The sequence below is a fragment of the Artemia sp. Qi Xiang Cuo genome, chromosome 6 (assembly GCF_049724085.1).
Source record: "Artemia sp. Qi Xiang Cuo chromosome 6, ASM4972408v1, whole genome shotgun sequence".
Classification (NCBI taxonomy): Eukaryota; Metazoa; Arthropoda; class Branchiopoda; order Anostraca; family Artemiidae; genus Artemia; species Artemia sp. Qi Xiang Cuo.
In genome coordinates, this window is record NC_142799.1 from 64,867,447 (window position 1) to 64,880,512 (window position 13,066).

A 13,066-nucleotide genomic window follows, 5' to 3' on the forward strand; every position below is an offset into this window, starting at 1 on the left:
TTCGTTACCACGAACTGTTTGATTTAATGTAGTATTATCAAATATAAACCTGATTACAAACAGGAAAAAGTCTACGTTTTTTTCTTCTTTGAAATAGTAAGAGACGAACCTCAAACAATCAAGTAAATAACTAAGTCTAATGTGTGCAATGGTTTGTTATTACAATTCTCGTGTTTTAATGTAATGCAGTTTACATAATAAATTTAGCGATCCTGAACTTAGGACTAAAATAAATTAAAATTATCTTGTCGAGAGATGAACGTGTATAAATATTACATTCACTTTTTACGTTATATATGGTTATTGCCTATATATTATTATAATGTCATTCATCAAGCTTGTACACGAAAATGTAGATTTTTTTGTCAAAATTGATTCTATTTAAAAAAAAAAATATTTTTAATTACAAACGGTACTAGATTTAGCAATTTCCCTTAAAATGAGGTATATACAGCTCTAGATGATTTTCCAGTGCCCAGGCAGCTGAGGAGGAAAAACAAACGGAAAAAAAGATGCCGTATGTGGAGAATATCATGGTTACAGCCAATTTTCTTGATTTTCAAGCCAATATATTTTCCTTGTTATTCAAGCCAAGGGACGGCAAGTTTGCTATGTAAAGGTTTTAGACAAGGCAGTTCTAACAGTTTACTTCTTGTTTTGACTTGAATCTATATTCAGGAGCTATGGGTTACTTTAGTTTTTACTTTGGGGTGTTATCGTCTCTTACTAGGATGCTAGCCACCACTGCAACCCGGATGTGTGTTTCAAAAGCATCTATATAATAATTTCTTATAGCACTTCACTTACTATTGACTACAGTTCGTTCTTTAATGTAACAAATCTTACCGCTGGTATACGATAATGATTTATGTGCAAAAATCAAATATCCTTGAAAAGACTGCAGTATCAAAAGACATCAAAAATGCAGTTTTTAATTGAAAGATTTATTCTCTCTTAAAAATAATTTACTTTGGTTACAAAAGATTTTTAACCCAATTAATTTCCTTTAAAATGAGCCTTTGAACAACTCTCTATGATGTTTCAGTGCCAAGCTATCTGTGGAAAACACGGAAGAAAAAAAAATATCCCGTTTAGGCAGAATGTTGTAGTAGCTGCCACTTTTGTTGATTTTTGTGTAGTACTGTTTTTTAAGTTGCGTGTAGCTTGCTTTGATTTAACCATTATGTAATCATGAATGAAACCATTTACATCTTTGTCGCTTTTTATATAGTAATTATGACGTCATGGCCCAATGATTTTATTTCATGACGTCATGGTGTAATGATATTATTTCATGACGTCTTTAGAAATAACAAAATAATGTCGTGTTTTTCTATTCACGTCATAGCTCTAATAAAAATATGGCGACATTCATTATTTATCTAGTAGGGTTTCAGACAATGTGGTTCTAATGATGCACTTTTGTTTTGATCTGACTCTATTTTTAGGAGTTATGGGTTTTTAAATTTCTTAGCATTGGACTGATCGTCTCTTACTAGGTTACTAGCTACTGCTGCAACCCGGATTCACATATATAGTTATGAGAGGCAACGTGGCCGAGTGGTCCAAGGCGCTGAAGTTAGCCACCAGTCTCTTCGAAGGCGTGGGTTCAAATCTTACCACTTGTATTTGATTACGATAAGAGACAATTTATATACAAAAATCGAATATCTTTGAAAAGACTGCAGTATGAAAAGACATAAAAAATGCAGTTTTTAGTGAAAAAATTTATTTTCTTGAATAAATAATTTATTTTAGTTACAAAAGATTTGTAACCCAATTAATTTCCTTTAAACTGAGCCATTGAACAACTCTCTACGATGTTCCAGTGCTTAGCTATCTGTGGAAAAGAAAAAAAAGAAAAACATATCCCGTTTAGGCGGAATGTTGTAGTAGCTGCCACTTTTCTTGATTTTCAAGCCAATATATTTCCCTTGCTGTACAAGCAAAGGGACAGAAAGTTTCCTATAGAGTGGTTTCGAACAAGGCAGTTCTAAAGGTGTACCTTTTGTTTTGATCTGACTCCTTTTTTAGGAGTCAAAAACTAGGAGTCAAAAACTCGTCTTTTACTAGGTTGCTAGCTACCACTGCAACCCGGAAAAGCCTACGGCCTTTTCTTCTTTGGAGTAGTAAGAGACGACTCTCAAAGAATCAGGCAGCTAACTAAGTCCAATTTATGCAATAGTTTGTTCTTCTAATGATCGTCTTTTAATATAATTGTTTTGATCTGACTTTTTTTTAGGAAGAATTTGTTTTTATATTTCTTAAAGTTAGACGTGATCGTCTCTTACTAGGTTGCTAGCTACCTCTGCAACCTGGATAACTACCGCTGCAACCAGGATTTTAATATTTCTGTTACTATGGGCTATATTTCGTCTTTTAATATAAAAATGCCGCAAAACCAAGTTTTAGAGTTTGTTCTTTAATGTAATTTGATCTGACTCTTTTTTTAGGAGTTAGGGGATTTTATATTTCTTAACATTGGACGTGATCATTTCTTACTAGGTTGCTAGCTACGCTGCAACCCGGATCCTGCCAGAGGCAGTTTTTACACATTTATCAATTTAAAGCATAAATAAAACTTCTATTAATTAGTACTACACTAAATCCTCTTGACTGACATCGATCCTTTACTTAATTTGTTTCAAGTCATCTTGTCAATAGATTATGTCAGGTAATACTGTCATTCTTTACTATAAACTACTTTAGATCCTCTTGACTGACATTGATCTTTTATGTATTTTTTAACTATAAATACAAACAGGAAAAAGCCTACGGCTTTTTCTTCTTTTAAATAGTAAGAGACAAAACTCAAACAATCAAGTAGCTAACTAAGTCCAATGTATGGAATGGTTTGTTATTTCAGTGATCGTCTTTTAATGTAAAAATATAAATACTGTAATCTTAACTATAGTGAAGTTGCGTATGCAAGTTAGTATAGGGAAGAGTTTGATCTTAATTATATTTGATTGCTTCAAAATTCAAATATCTTTGAAAAGACTGCAGTATGAAAATACATCAAAAATGCAATTTTTTTGACAAAATTGATTCTACTTTAAAAAGTATTTTACTTTTAATTGCAAAAGTGACTAGATGTTGCAATTTCCTTTAAAATGAGCTATTATACAGCTCTCTATGATTTTCCAGTGCCCAGCTAGTTGAGGAGGAAAATCAAGCGGAAAGAAAAAAATATCCCGTTTGTGGAGAATAACGTGGTTGAAGTCAATTTTCTTGATTTTCAAGCTAATATATCTTCTTTGTTATTCAACCCAAAGAGTGATAAGTTTCCTTAATAGGGGTTTTGGACAAGGTGGTTCTAATAGTGTAATTTTTGTTTAGATCTGACTCTTTTCTCAGGAGTTAGGGGTTTTTATATTTCTTAACATTGGGCGTGATCGTCTCTTACTAGGTTGCTAGCTACCGCTGCAACCCGGATCTAATGGTATAATTTTTGTCTGACTTTGTTTAGGAGTTATGAGTTTTTAAATTTGTTAACATTGGACGTGATCGACTCTTACTAGGTTTTTAATGTACGAATTATACAAAATGCAGGATATCCAACCATCCATAATAAGAGGCGGTAAGTGAAGAGCTGCCTTTGTCAACAGAGATGATTTATGATGATGTCTTAAGGAACATAATTAAATTTTTTTAATGTAATAAGAATAATTTGTTTTAATTACAAAAGGTTTTTAACCCCATTAATTTCCTTTAAAACGAACCATTGAACAACTCTTTACGATGTTTCAGTACCAAGCTATCTGTTTAATTACTAACCTATACTATAATTAAGTGGTGTATAAAATTTAGTATAGGCAAGAGGTCGTTCTTTATTATAAATTTTAATATGTTGAATTAAAAGCACTATCTTTTCAATTTAAAATTTAAAAAAGAATCTTGTTTATTTACATTCTAGCTAAAATAATGAAGATAATATGAATGAATCACAGTGTTCAGTTTCTTTGGACTTGAGTTCGTTTTTTAACTTTAAATACAAACAGGAAAAAGCCTACGGCTTTTTCTTCTTTTAAATAGTAAGAGACGAAACTCAAACAATCAAGTAGCTAACTAAGTCCACTGTATGGAATGGTTTGTTATTTCAGTGATCGTCTTTTAATGTAAAAATATAAATACTGTAATCTTAACTATAGTGAAGTTGCGTATGCAAGTTAGTATAGGGAAGAGTTTGATCTTTATTATATTTGATTGCTTCAAAATTCAAATATCTTTGAAAAGACTGCAGTATGAAAATACATCAAAAATGCAATTTTTTTGATAAAATTGATTCTACTTTAAAAAGTATTTTAGTTTTAATTACAAAAGTGACTAGATGTTGCAATTTCCTTTAAAATGAGCTATTATACAGCTCTCTATGATTTTCCAGTGCCCAGCTAGTTGAGGAGGAAAATCAAGCGGAAAGAAAAAATATCCCGTTTGTGGAGAATAACGTGGTTGAAGTCAATTTTCTTGATTTTCAAGCTAATATATTTTCTTTGTTATTCAAGCCAAAGAGTGATAAGTTTCCTTAATAGGGGTTTTGGACATGGTGGTTCTAATGGTGTAATTTTTGTTTTGATCTGACTCTTTTCTCAGGAGTTAGGGGTTTTTATATTTCTTAACATTGGACGTGATCGTCTCTTACTAGGTTGCTAGCTACCGCTGCAACCCGGATCTAATGGTATAATTTTTGTCTGACTTTGTTTAGGAGTTATGAGTTTTTAAATTTGTTAACATTGGACGTGATCGACTCTTACTAGGTTTTTAATGTACGAATTATACAAAATGCAGGATATCCAACCATCCATAATAAGAGGCGGTAAGTGAGCAGCTGCCTTTGTTAACAGAGATGATTTATGATGATGTCTTAAGGAACATAATTAAATTTTTTTAATGTAATAGGAATAATTTGTTTTAATTACAAAAGGTTTTTAACCCCATTAATTTCCTTTAAAACGAACCATTGAACGACTCTTTACGATGTTCCAGTGCCAAGCTATCTGTTGAATTACTAACCTATACTATAATTAAGTGGTGTATAAAATTTAGTATAGGCAAGAGGTCGTTCTTTATTATAAATTTTAATATGTTGAATTAAAAGCACTATCTTTTCAATTTAAAATTTAAAAAAGAAACTTGTTTATTTACATTCTAGCTAAAATAATGAAGATAATATGAATGAACCACAGTGTTCAGTTTCTTTGAACTTGAGTTCGTTTTTTAACTATAAATACAAACAGGAAAAAGCCTACGGCTTTTTCTTCTTTTAAATAGTAAGAGACGAAACTCAAACAATCAAGTAGCTAACTAAGTCCACTGTATGGAATGGTTTGTTATTTCAGTGATCGTCTTTTAATGTAAAAATATAAATACTGTAATCTTAACTATAGTGAAGTTGCGTATGCAAGTTAGTATAGGGAAGAGTTTGATCTTTATTATATTTGATTGCTTCAAAATTCAAATATCTTTGAAAAGACTGCAGTATGAAAATACATCAAAAATGCAATTTTTTTGATAAAATTGATTCTACTTTAAAAAGTATTTTAGTTTTAATTACAAAAGTGACTAGATGTTGCAATTTCCTTTAAAATGAGCTATTATACAGCTCTCTATGATTTTCCAGTTCCCAGCTATTTGAGGAGGAAAAACAAGCGAAAAAGAAAAAATATCCCGTTTGTGGAGAATAACGTGGTTAAAGTCAATTTTCTTGATTTTCAAGCCAATATATTTTCTTTGTTATTCAAGCCAAAGAGTGATAAGTTTCCTGAATAGGGCTTTTGGACAAGGTGGTTCTAATGGTGTAATTTTTGTTTTGATCTGACTCTTTTCTCAGGAGTTAGGGGTTTTTATATTTCTTAACATTGGACGTGATCGTCTCTTACTAGGTTGCTAGCTACCGCTGCAACCCGGATGATCTGACTCTTTTCTCAGGAGTTAAGGGTTTTTATATTTCTTAACATTGGACGTGATCGTGTCTTACTAGGTTGCTAGCTACCGCTGCAACCCAGAAATATAAATACTGTAATCTTAACTATAATGAAGTTGCGTATGCAAGTTAGTATAGGGAAGAGTTTGATCTTTATTATATTTGATTGCTTCAAAATTCAAATATCTTTGAAAAGACTGCAGTATGAAAATACATCAAAAATGCAATTTTTTTGACAAAATTGATTCTACTTTAAAAAGTATTTTATTTTTAATTACAAAAGTGACTAGATGCTGCAATTTCCTTTAATATGAGCTACTATACAGCTCTCTATGATTTTCCAGTGCCCAGCTAGTTGAGGAGGAAAATCAAGCGGAAACAAAAAAATATCCCGTTTGTGGAGAATAACGTGGTTAAAGTCAATTTTCTTGATTTTCAAGCCAATATATTTTCTTTCTTATTCAAGCCAAAGAATGATAAGTTTCCTTAATAAGGGTTTTGGACAAGGTGGTTCTAATGGTGTAATTTTTGTTTTGATCTGACTCTTTTCTCAGGAGTTAGGGGTTTTTATATTTCTTAACATTGGACGTGATGGTCTCTTACTAGGTTGCTAGCTACCGCTGCAACCCGGATCCGTGGAAAAGATGAAAGAAAAAATTTTTCACTTAGGCAGAATGCTGTAATAGCTGCCACTTTTCTTCATTTTCAAGACAATATATTTCCCTTGTGATTCAAGCCAATGGACAGAAAGAATCCTCTACAGGGGTTTCGGACAAGGCGGTTTTTGATGGTGTGCCTTTTGTTTTGATCTGACTTTTTTTTAAGGAGTTATGGGTTTTTATATTTCTCAACATTTGGAAGTGATCGTCTCTTACTAGGTTGCTAGGTACCGCTGCAACCCGGATTGCTAGCTACCAATGCAGCCCAGATGATCGTCTCTTACTTGGTTGCTAGGTACCGCTGCAACCCGGATTCACATATATAGTTAAGAGAGGCAGAGTGGCCGATTGATCCAATGCGCTGATTTTAGCCACTAGTCTCTTCGGAGCCGTGGGTCTAAATCTTACCGCTGGTATACGATTAAGATTTATGTAAAAAATCAAATATCTTCGATTATACTGCAGTATGAGAAGACACCAAAAATGCAGTTTATAGTTGAAAAATCTATTCTATTTTGGAAATACTTTATTGTAGTTACAAAAGATTTTTAACCCAATTAATCTTCTTTAAAATGAGCCGTTCAACAACTCTCTACGATGTTCCTGTACCAAGCTATCTGTGGAAAAGAAAAAAGAAAAGAAATTTCCCGTTTAGGCAGAACATTGGAGTAGCCGCCACTTTTCTTGATTTTCAAGCCAATATATTTCCCTTGCTGCTCAAGCCAAGGGATAGAAAGTTTCTTATAAAGAGTTTTTCGACAAGGCGGTTCTAATAGTGAACTTTTTGTTTTGATGTTACTATAACTCTTGAATTACAAAATTTGTGATCAAATATATCGATCCATTATAATATAAAAAAATTAAGTACAAATGGCACTATTTCTAGAGATTTCTTTTAAAATGAGCCATTGAACAATTCTCTACGATCTTCCAGTGCCAAGCTATCGGTTGAAAATAATCTTTAATATTAATTATAATCTTTTTTTAGTTCCTATGGGTTGGAAGTTTGTTCTTTACAGTAAAAATGGTGTACTTTTTGTTTTGATCTGACTCCTTTTTTAGGAGCTATGGGTTTTTATATTTCCTAACATTGGACGTGATCGTCTCTTACTGGGTTGCTAGCTACCGCTGCAGTCCGGACATTCCAATGATCGTCTTTTAATGTAACTAGGTTGCAAGCTACCACTGCAACCTATATGCTAGCTACCGCTGCAACCTATATCTTAACATTGGACGTGATCGTCTCTTACTAGGTTGCTAGCTACCGCTGCAACCCGGATGATGTGAAATTACAAACAGGAGAAAGCCTTTGGCTTTTTCTGAATTGGAATAGTAAGAGATGAACTGGCTAAAAACTATGATTATGGCATCATTGATCAATCTTTACCATGAAATATTCTTTACTGTAATGGTTTGTTCTTTACTAGGTTTCATCCATTTCTACAGCCATGATATTGATGGAAATTACATAATCCCTATTTATGTTTCAGTTAAGATTGGCTAGGTGTCGTTCTTTATTGTTATAATTACCCATTATTATGTAAAATACAGTAATGTTTGGGGGGGCATTAACAAAAATTTATTTGTTAACGGAAACTAGAATAATTCCTGAAAATTTTATTACATTAAGGCATATAGGCAACTTAACTATAGTATAGGCTTGTACAGTTATATTTAAAATTTGACCTGACTCTTTTTTTAGGAGTTAGGGGTTTTTATATTTCTTAACATTGGACATGATCGTCTTTTACTAGGTTTCTAGCTACCGCTGCAACCCGGATGCTAGCTACCGCTGCAACCCGGATAATTTGTTTTTTACTAGGTGTCAGGTATATCCGATGAAAATTATATAATCCTCATTTACGTGCTCATCTTTTACTAAGTTGCATCTACGACAGCAATCATGATTAATTTTTCAGTTATTCGTTCTTTCTATAATTACAAATGGTTTTTAACCCCATTAATTTCCTTCAAAATGAGCCATTGAACAACTCTTTACGATGTTCCAGTGCCATGCTATCTGTTGAATAACTAACCTATACTATAATTAAGTGGCGTATAAAATTTAGTATAGGCAAGAGGTCGTTCTTTATTATAAAACAAACAGGAAAATATTACAAACAGGAAAAAGCCTACGGCTTTTTACGGATTAAAAATTTTATTTTATAAGTCTTCGACAGTCTAATGGTAAGTATGCCCATTTGTTACCTGGGAGAAGGGGGTTCGATTCCCCGTCGGGGAGAACTTTTAATATGTTGAATTAAAAGCACTATCTTTTCAATTTAAAATTTAAAAAAGAAACTTGTTTATTTACATTCTAGCTAAAATAATGAAGATAATATGAATGAACCACAGTGTTCAGTTTCTTTGGACTTGGGTTCGTTTTTTAACTATAAATACCAACAGGAAAAAGCTTACGGCTTTTTCTTCTTTTAAATAGTAAGAGACGAAACTCAAACAATCAAGTAGCTAACTATGTCCAATGTATGGAATGGTTTGTTATTTCAATGATCGTCTTTTAATATAAAATTACAGTTCGTTCCTTATTGTAAAAATATTACAAACAGGAAAAAGCCTACGGCTTTTTCTTCTTTGAAATAGTAAGAGACGAACCTCAAACGATCAAGTGGCTAACTAAGTCCAGTGCATGCAATAACTTTTTATTCCAATGATCGTCTTTTAATGTAGCATATCAGTTACTATCGGAGAGAGATCGTTCTTTACTGTAATTTCAATGACGTCATTTCATTTGATTTTCGATGACGTTGAGCTGTGATTTTCTTATATGTATGCCTTCATGGTACTCTATGGTTGCTATTTGGATTTCTTTTCAAAATTAAATTAGTTACTATGGCCTAGAGTTAGTTCTTTACCATATCTTAACAATTTATTTTATAATAATAAATTATTTTTGTTAATTACAAAAGGTTTCTGTATACAGCAATTTCCTTTAAAATGAGCCATTAGACAGCTCTTTATTATGACCACGAACTGTTTGATTTAATACTTCAGTTACATGGGTTACAGTTCGTTCCTTTTTGTAAAAATATTACAAACAGGAAAAAGCCTACGGCTTTTTCTTCTTTGAAATAGTAAGAGACGATTCTCAAACGATCAAGTAGCTAACTAAGTCTAATGCATGCAATAACTTTTTATTCCAATGATCGTCTTTTAATGTAGCATATCAGTTACTATGGGAGAGAGATCGTTCTTTACTGTAAACTTATGATGATTTCTTAAGGAAAATAATTAAAATCTCTTAATGTAATAAAAATAATTTGTTTTAATTACAGAAGGTTTTTAACCCCATTAATTTCCTTTAAAATGAGCCATTGAACAACTCTCTACGATGTTCCAGTGCAAAGCTATCTGTTGAATTACTAACCTATACTATAATTAAGTGGCGTATAAAACTGATTATAGGCAAGAGGTCGTTCTTTATTATAAATCCTTTAAAATGTGCCATTGAAAAATGCTCTACGATGTTCCAGTGCAAAGCTATCTGTGGAAAAGAAAAAAAAAGAAAAAAAAATATCCCGTTTGTGGAGAATAACGTGGTTAAAGTCAATTTCTTGATTGTCAAGCCAATCAGCATCCGCGGTCATACAGTTTCCTAAAGATATTTCCCTTGCTGTTCAAGCCAAATGACATAAAGTTTTCTATACAGGGATTTCGGACAAGGCGGTTCTAATGGTGTAGTTTTTGTTTTAATCTGACTCCTTTTCTTAGGAGCTATGGGTTTTTATATTTCTTAACATTGGACGTGATCGTCTCTTACTAGGTTGATAGCTACCTCTGCAACTCGGATAGCTACCCCTAATACCTCCGTATATCAGTTAGTATGGGCGAGATATCGTTCTTTACTGTAACAAAATATTGAAAATAAGCCGCGCGAGAATGATTTTACGGGGAAATTTCCATAAAATGGTAAACTTGAGAACACTTTTATTGAATATGAGACGCTAACAAGTACAGGCCAAAATTAAGCACTGATTGTACCAGAGAATAAGGAGACGAAATCTATTGTACGCGCTTTTCCTCGGATAGTTCGACAAATTTTAGTAGAATATGAAAAACCAAATGTCGGACTTCAATTCCCATTTGATAACGAACTATTTGTTCCGGCTGTAAGAATAAAGAAGACTAAAAGAGAGAAAAGAAATATTAAATGGACCTACAATGAAGTTAGGCAGTCACAGATGGTCGACACTGGAGTCCAAATCAGATTTAACGATGATTTATTATTTTGCGCGAATAACAAAATTGATAAATCTAGAGATGAAAAGATGAGGGTAAAAAAGAGACAAAATTTGGAGATTCAGCCTGCAGTTGCGAAAAACAAAAAAATATTGGATGGGCTGTGCCTTGAAAACATAAATAATAGGGAGAAAAGTAAAATGTTGGATGGGTTGTGCCTCGATAACATAAATAATAGGGAGGAAAAAGAGGTCCAAGACCCATGGGGAATAAAACAAGATGGTTACAAAAAAAAGATGAAGGACCTACAACGGGTTGGGGGAAAGTTGGGAGATGTGGAATGTCGAGTCAGATTGGAAAAAATTGGAAAGGAATCTGAGATTGGTATTATCAACTCAAAAGACATGTTGATCCTTTATGAGGGCGAGGAATCCCTTGGGGAAGATCCCCTGCGGGAAGTCACGAAAGATAGCCCTTCTCCTCAATGCACAACTAGCGGACAAGCTTTGATCCCTTTACCGAGATTTTGCCTCTCTGATCTGGAGTCCTTGGGGGATACTCTCTCCCAGTCACTTCATACTTCACCCAAACCTTTGTCCAGTAACCCTACTCATAGTTATTATTCTTCATGGGAACCGACAATTATTTCCGGCAAATTGTATTCAGTGGGAGATGTATCCAAGTTTCATCTTCAATTAGCATCAACGTATATTCTGCATTTGATTATCCCAGAGGAGGGAACCCAGAAAAAAGGCGATTCATGGTTCGCTCAAAATTGTACTTCATTCCCAGTATCCTTATCGTTTTCAGAGGCCTTTGCATTTCTGGCCTTAGATTATTTGAAATTATGCCAAGGGGCAATTTACTTTTTTATTGAGATGTGGGGTTGTTTCCAAAGATGGAAATTAAGAGGCTAGTGCAGCCAATTTTTCATGATGGCTGGCATCATCATATGTGTCAGAAACTGATTCTCTGCTCCTCTCAAATGTAAATTCGTGAGAGCGAGAATTTGTTTGTTTTTGATTTTGCTACGCAAAATGATTGTCTACGAATCTTGGGGACTTCAACTTTCAAAACCTAATGCGGATGCTATACGATTTAGACCATGGTGGTCCTACAGTAGAGACGTGTCGATGACGACCGATCCAGAGCCAAGCGGTGGAAGTAGTAGCACAGACACTGGTGGAAGAGAGAAGGCAAACGGATTTTGTAAAGTTGAAGTTATGTGTATATGTTTTTAAGGGTGGACCAAGGTAGCGCGTGGGCGGTCATTTATCTTACGGGGGGAGGTGTTGGGGTTCCACCCCTGTTTCGTTTCCTTTCAGATAAATGACCTGTTTTCGTTCTCATTACATTTGTTTAGATTTCTCTATATTATAATTTGCAATGACAATTTAAAAGTATCGTTGCTAAGCTATAGTTGTGTTGCAATAAGTAAGCTTTAAAGTAAATTCTATTTTTGTACTTCCTGGTTTGAGTGATTGAATAATAGGGCTGGAAAGGTAAAATTGGTTTTGAATAGGGATTGAGATGATTGGCTGGGCCAAGCGAAGGTCCATCCCTATGAACATTGCTGTAAAGATTATTATTTTTGAATTAGTCTACTTTGAGACCCCGTATAGGGAGTCTGTAATTGGAATTTATAGATGTTATTATTGTGACCGTTTGGAAGAATACAAGTAAGGTATTTTCTACAAACTGTGTACTAGTTTCCGTAACCCAGGCAGGGTAGGAATAGAGTTACGAGATACCGTCATTATTATATTGACAGGGGGGTTTGTTACCTCCAAGGACAGCGTTAGAGACTTTGTAGCCGTAACCCAAGGTGGGTACATTTCGCTTTAGAAAGTGGCCATTTGAGCACTCGATCGTGTTATCATACCCTGGGACAGGGTATACTGTAAACAGGGTACTACCAAACCTGATAGATACGGAACCGTTGGGGTAAGAGCGGGAATCCCACTAACATTTGGGCCGACAAGGGGTTCTCCCCCTCGAGTAAGTGCCATAGCAACCTTTTTGCGCTTTTTGCACCAATAAGTGGCAACCCCCGTACCATTAACCCAATACTGCCATAGAGTACCACTGGGACAGCTGCTTAGTGTCTATGAGCAACCATAGAATACCATTGATACAGCTTCATAATATATAAATAATAATTTTCTAAGTAAAAAAAAATTTCCCTGTCAGAAAAAAAGAAAAGCGCTACTAAATATATTACTTTTTCTAATAGTAAAAATCACGACTAACATATCTATATCATTCTCATTTTGTATTTCGAAAATAT